This window comes from Pygoscelis adeliae, unplaced genomic scaffold (assembly GCF_000699105.1).
Source record: "Pygoscelis adeliae isolate BGI_AS28 unplaced genomic scaffold, ASM69910v1 Scaffold567, whole genome shotgun sequence".
Lineage (NCBI taxonomy): Eukaryota > Metazoa > Chordata > Aves > Sphenisciformes > Spheniscidae > Pygoscelis > Pygoscelis adeliae.
Window position 1 is genome coordinate 302,250 of NW_008825081.1, and position 5,946 is coordinate 308,195.

The window sequence follows — 5,946 nt, forward strand, 5'->3', positions numbered from 1 at the left end:
TACCATGCCCTAATTCATGTGGAGCTCCTTACGACACCTGTGGCTTTAGGACTTTCGATTTCTGTCCCACAAGTTGCTATCTGACCTTTAATTTTTGGAAGTTGAAACATTTCAGCAAGAACCCCCTCAAGTTGGTTTGTGGTTAAAGACCAGGAGATCCCACTTCTGTTTGCCTGGTAAGGTGATACACAAGCCGAATAAAGCTCTGTCATCCGCGTGGTCACGAACAACTGAAAGTCCCCGAGACTTCAGACACCTCGGAGAGGATTTGATGGCCCTCTCCCACGGGTTCGCTTCTCGAGCAATAGGGGCTCGTGGTGGAGGGGCTTCCACGGTTGTGAGGACTGCAGTATTTTGGATGCATTGGGCATTTCTGGGTGTTGTGATTGATAAGGCTCTTGGGGCCGTATTTCTCAGAGGTGATTAACCCCGGTGTCATGCCAGGTTCCAGCTTAAGCAATTCCACAGCTGCGTGTTCAAATTCCTCCCGTGGTCTCGTGGCTCTTTATTGAGCTGTCCTGGAGACCTATGGTGCTTCAGCTGGCTTTCAGGGCAAAGGGAGGCTGCTTTGGTGGAGGTGATGGCTTTTCATACCTCGGATATTTCATATCATACCATATCATGTCATATATCATATCATATATCATGAGATAGTTCTGCGTAACATGCGGTATCACAGCCAGAGGGGTTGGAGTGAGTGCTTGGGACAGGGTTTAGGGGCACAGGGGGTCCATAAGCTGGAATTGCTGCTAAAGGCTGTGTATTTTGAAACTAACCTCTGAGACATTGTGGGCTCTTGGTTAGATAACTGTCAAGCATCTTCAGGTGCCTGGAGAATAGGGCTAAAATTTTTAACGCTAACTTATATTCCTAATGCGGGGGCTGCAGTTGTGTGTGGCCTGTTGTCAGAAGGAGGATATTGATATTTAGTTGAAGATGTCCCTGCCCATGGCAGGGGGGGGTGGACTAGATGACCTTTAAAGGTCCCTTCCAACCCAAACCATTCTATGATTTATGAAGAGAGACCCTTGTATTTTCTTCCCTAGACAAACAAATTACCATCCCCACTGTTCAGAGGAAAGAAAACAGCGTGATATACACGTGTTTGTAGAAGGGCACATATAAATAAATATATATACGCACACACACGTATTTACATATATGTGGAGATATATATGTATATATTTCAGTGTGTGTATGAATTTGGTGCTTGAAAACTATTTTATAGATTTTGGACTTCTTTTTAACTTACTGGATGCGAACTACGTAGTGCAGCTAAGGAAAGACCCAGGGTGCTCGCTGTACATAGTTATCCCCTTACAGATGGAGACAGCTGAGAAATGCAGTTTACGGAGCAGGGCTGGGGAAGCACCCTGGAGTGCAGCCCAGAGACTTAGATACTTCACTGAATTTCTTCCCTTTTATTGTTGGTATGACGTCGGGAGGGAGGGGAGAAGGAGAGCAGTGGGAAAGATTGCTGTGGGGGAGAGTAAAATCACTGAAGTGCATGGCCTGTATTTGGAAAGAAGAATGCATACTTTTATGCATGGCTTGGGGTTTTTTTCCTCCAAATTGCTCATGTTCCAGCTCAATCTGAGGCATAGGCAGTTGATTAAATAAAAGTTGAGGCCAGATTTCGTTTACTTCAGCATATTCTGCTTCTGAAAGCCTGTGTTCGTGTTGTCTGTAAGAATAGCAAAGAATCTAGGAGCTGACATAACTTAAGTGTCTGAAGTCCTGAAGCCCGTTCTACCACTGTATCCCAGCGTGGAGCTAAAGAAAGGGGTGATTCTGAGATTGCCTGCTCTGCCCAGGTTTATGTCCAGAGAGGAGGAGGATTGCTTAGTAGGCTATTCACAGGTTTCATTCAGATCAGTCAAACGTGTTTTAAAAATGTGTTTCTCATTATTTTAATTCTTTTTTAATTTGCTTAATTCATTTAATTTATAAACTGACTTTTTTTCTTACAGTGTTGTGTAATCCAAAAGTGAATCTGCGTGGTACCTAGGTCAGTCACAAGGGTTAAATCATACATAAAATTATTCTAGGTGTTGCTTATGGTCTTGTCTTGAGCCTTTCTACTCATTTGCGAGTACTAGACTTGGAAAAAACAAATTATGGTAAATGCTGTGTGTTCCTTCTTAGGGCTAGGAAGGATATGGAAGGAAAAAGGCAGCATCGGTGATCTTGAATTCAGCCTTGTCCTTTGTGGACACCGTATGGTGGAGAGGTGCTGTGGCACAGTATGCCCGTGCCGTAACGCGTACACCCAGAGGGAGCAAATGGAGATTGAGACGGACATATCAATTTCTGAGTGCTCAAGCAGTAGTACTGTTTCTACTCTACTTTGTTTTCATTACTGTAAAAACCTACGTTTTTGACCTAACATACAGTCCCTAGACTGCTGATTATTGATGGTGGTAAGAATACACTGGGATCCTCCTTTACTATGTTTCTCACGGTCTTTTTGTGAGTATCCGCTGCGGACTACCGTCAGGTCTCCGGTGTACCAACAAGCTGCAGGTATTTTGCTGTCAACTAGAATAAGGAACTGACCCGGCTGGCTTTTATATTGTTCTTGTTGAGGTTTTCTGGGCTTTAAAAAAAGAAAAGAGCAAGTTGTTTCGTTTATTAAGGCTCGACCAGTTTCCTGGTCCTGTCCTGATAAACTGTAGTCAACGTGATCGGTGTCAGGAGCAGGATGGAGAAGCCAGTGGGGAAGAGAGAAGCAGCTCCCGTCATCAAACCATCGCTTCGGAGACAGGATCCTTGGTTAGACCAATTCTCATGCTACTTTGTTTACTAGTTGTTTAATAAGCTTTATTATTAAGCGTTATTTTCATAGTAGCAATGACCTGTTTTGAAATACCACACTTCAGTGAAGTCATCCTTGTCCGCGAGTATCTCCAGGCTTGAAGAAATGGGAAAAATCCAGTTAGGTTTTTTTATTGCTTTCTTGCATTCAATGAAAGCACATTTTCCAAAATTCTTAACAAACAAGAAAAGTGGTAATGAAATCATTGAGAATTTTGCTTCTTCCGGTTCAAATCAAGCCAAATTACTTAAGTAAACATATCAATGATTTTCTTTGTAATTTTATTACAGCCTAATGTAATTCGTTAAATCATAGATACTTAGCAGCGTAACTGGAGGCATGCTAACTTCCCTTGGAAAGCAGCACATCAGACCTGTTGTTGGAGCTACCATCGACCCAGACGGTTGCTTTTTAAGGATTTCATAGCATTGTGTATGATTTTCGAGCACTTCAATGCTTGTTATACTAGAACTGGTAACGAGAGATTCTCCTTAACTGTTTCTAGGAAGGAAGGGGATGGAGAAGAAGAGAGTACATTTTGAATTTTGGCAAGCTTATGTCAGAGGTTCAGAAGTCTCTTGCTGACGTAAGAAAAAAAAAATTGCTTAATGCAAAAATTGAGGAGAATAAAAATCAGTAGGTTGAGATTCAAATCGTTTGGCATGCATCATCACCTGAGTCTGTCTTTGGATACGTAGCTTTTGCTTTGGTTTCTAAGTTTATTTCAACATCATCTAACGCAACACAGGGACAAGGGATTTTATGTCAGTGGGAGCCCAAACTCTTGTTTACTGGTGGTGGGCGTGAAGGCTTAGTAGTTAAATGAAAACTCCCTGGAGCACGTTTTGAGAATCACTCAACACCCAGGGTAGGGGTCACGGGTCTGAGGACCCCACGCTGCTATCTGCTGGGAGTTCTTCTCTCTACCATCCATGGGGATTTTACCAACAGCCTTCGGTTGCTTTAATGGAATAATATGGACAGAAAATAGTGTAGGTAAGATGATTACTAGCCACATAGGAAAAATCCTAAAATTCATTTCAGTTTAACTTTTTTTTTTACCTTCTAAATTTTGGCTGTTAAAAAATGCATTGTTCTACCCAGATGAAGCTTAAACGTGTGAGGAAAAGTTCTAAAAATAATCCCACTTAGTGCTGATATCTTCAATTATTTCATATATAGGACTGTCACTTAACCAGCACTTCGATGGCGGAGGAATTTTGTCAGTGATAGAAACAATGTAGTGTAGTGTTAGACTTTTCATATTTACAGATGTACTCCTGTGAATATAAGAAGAGCCATCCTTTAACCCCCTGTCCAAAATCTGCTGTTTCTGCATTAGTTAAGGTGTAGAAATGTTGGCGTGTTGGCAATGCAAAGGGAAAAATGCAAAGAATACAAATGCAGTGAGCTCTGTGTGTATGTGTGTCTGTATAAAGTCTGCATTAGCAGAGCCTGGCGGTACGGGGAGAGTTCCTGATCAGAGCTGACTTTTCCTGGCTCCTTACCAATCCAGTTAAATTTACCTGCTGTGCAGAGCTAGTGTTACATGGAGCCTTGGAATTCTGCAAACGTCAATGAGTTCTTCTCTCGTCTTAATAAGGAGAATTAAACTTTGCATTTGGGTGATGAGATTTCTATATTTCTTTTTTCTTTTCCTTCTCAGTTTGTGCTCCATAATGGGCTAAATGAAGTCCAATATTTAGATTCTTCTTTGATTTATCCTTGATTTATATGGTAAATAGAAAGCAGCTGTCTATTTAAGCGTCTAATTCTTGAAACTCGTAGGCCCCTCAAGCGTCATCTGGAAATAATGTAGCTTGTAAAACAAAGCTAAGAAGAAAAAGCAATGTTTGTTTTATGTGGGATCAATGACTTCAGTTGGGGTCCTTCTAATTTGGCCATTATGAGGGTTATTAAAAAGCAGTATTACAAAAGTGGTTTCAACAAAAAGAATTTTTTTTGGTAACTTGTATCTTGCTATTACAGTTGATTATATTCAAAGCTGCAAGTACTTCATAAATAGTCCTTCATTTTAGTTTCTCCAACAGAGAACCGACCTAATCTCCCTCCTGTACACGGGTGATGTTAAAAGGTTCCCCTATTTCATTTACTCCCTAGGAAGAAATTGTCTTTTATAAGTAAGGACTCCATATTTATCTTAGAAATTTGGGATTGCTAAAGAGTAGGTAGAATAAGGTCTATGAACCGCGGTATTAGCTGTCTTTTAAACATAATGAAACAAATCTAAAATCTGTAAATTTTCTGGATTCAGTTACGTTACAGTAGATGAAAGATGGTAGCACTATAGATCCAAAAGACTGAAGTCAGCCCTGTTTTCAGCATGTGCAGTTTAGTCATGGCCTTGCTAAACAACTAAAGCAAAATTAACGTTCTAGAAATCCGTAAGATTAACAGCTGTAGACTCAAATCTTTTGTCCATGGTATTTGTCTGCCATTGCATTGTCATATAAATCCTGTTCTGTCCCTTTCACGGCCCTACCAGAGTTCTTTCATGTAATAGTTTGGTATTTCAGCTAAGGTTATGGCATCTTGTGACACAGACGTATTTCTACGAAGGATGCCATGCAAATAAGTTAACTGTTTTAGCTTACCCAGCATGTAGCAAACAAGTATTTCATTCACTATCAGTGTGAACAATATTTGAACTGTAAATAAATGCTGTGATGTTTTGGGGCCCTGTAATATGTTCTCTGGTTACGTATCTAATATTACATTAGATATGCTGCAGCTCTACCTCATTTTTTTAATTACCTAAAGAACTGGTTTAATGCAGAACTCTGCCACCAGACGTAAGTGTTTTCCTATAAATGCGTGCTATCGTGAAGAAATAGGAAGTCTTCCCTGCTATCATCTGATGACTTTAGTAATGATGCAGAAATGAAATTAAACCCGCTTCCAAATAAACTGCTCAGCCATAATAGAGTTAGTATGATGCAATTAACGTCGTTTAGCTGGTAGGCTGTAAAAATACTGCTTAGTGGTAACTGCTCTGAACGTACAAAACGTGTACGAGTTGTTTAGCTGTTGCGTTGGATACACCATTGGCAGAATGGGACATTTTTACCAGATTAAATCGAGACTCCTAACTGAGATGGACAAATATTGTC

The 5,946-nt window shown here is 40.6% G+C and overlaps 1 protein-coding gene across 1 annotated transcript in view; it reads left to right on the forward strand.

Moving 5' to 3' along the window:
- The window catches only part of DYM (dymeclin), a 215,601-nt gene that overhangs the window by 149,913 nt on the left and 59,742 nt on the right, over positions 1–5,946 (forward strand). The window lies entirely within an intron of this gene.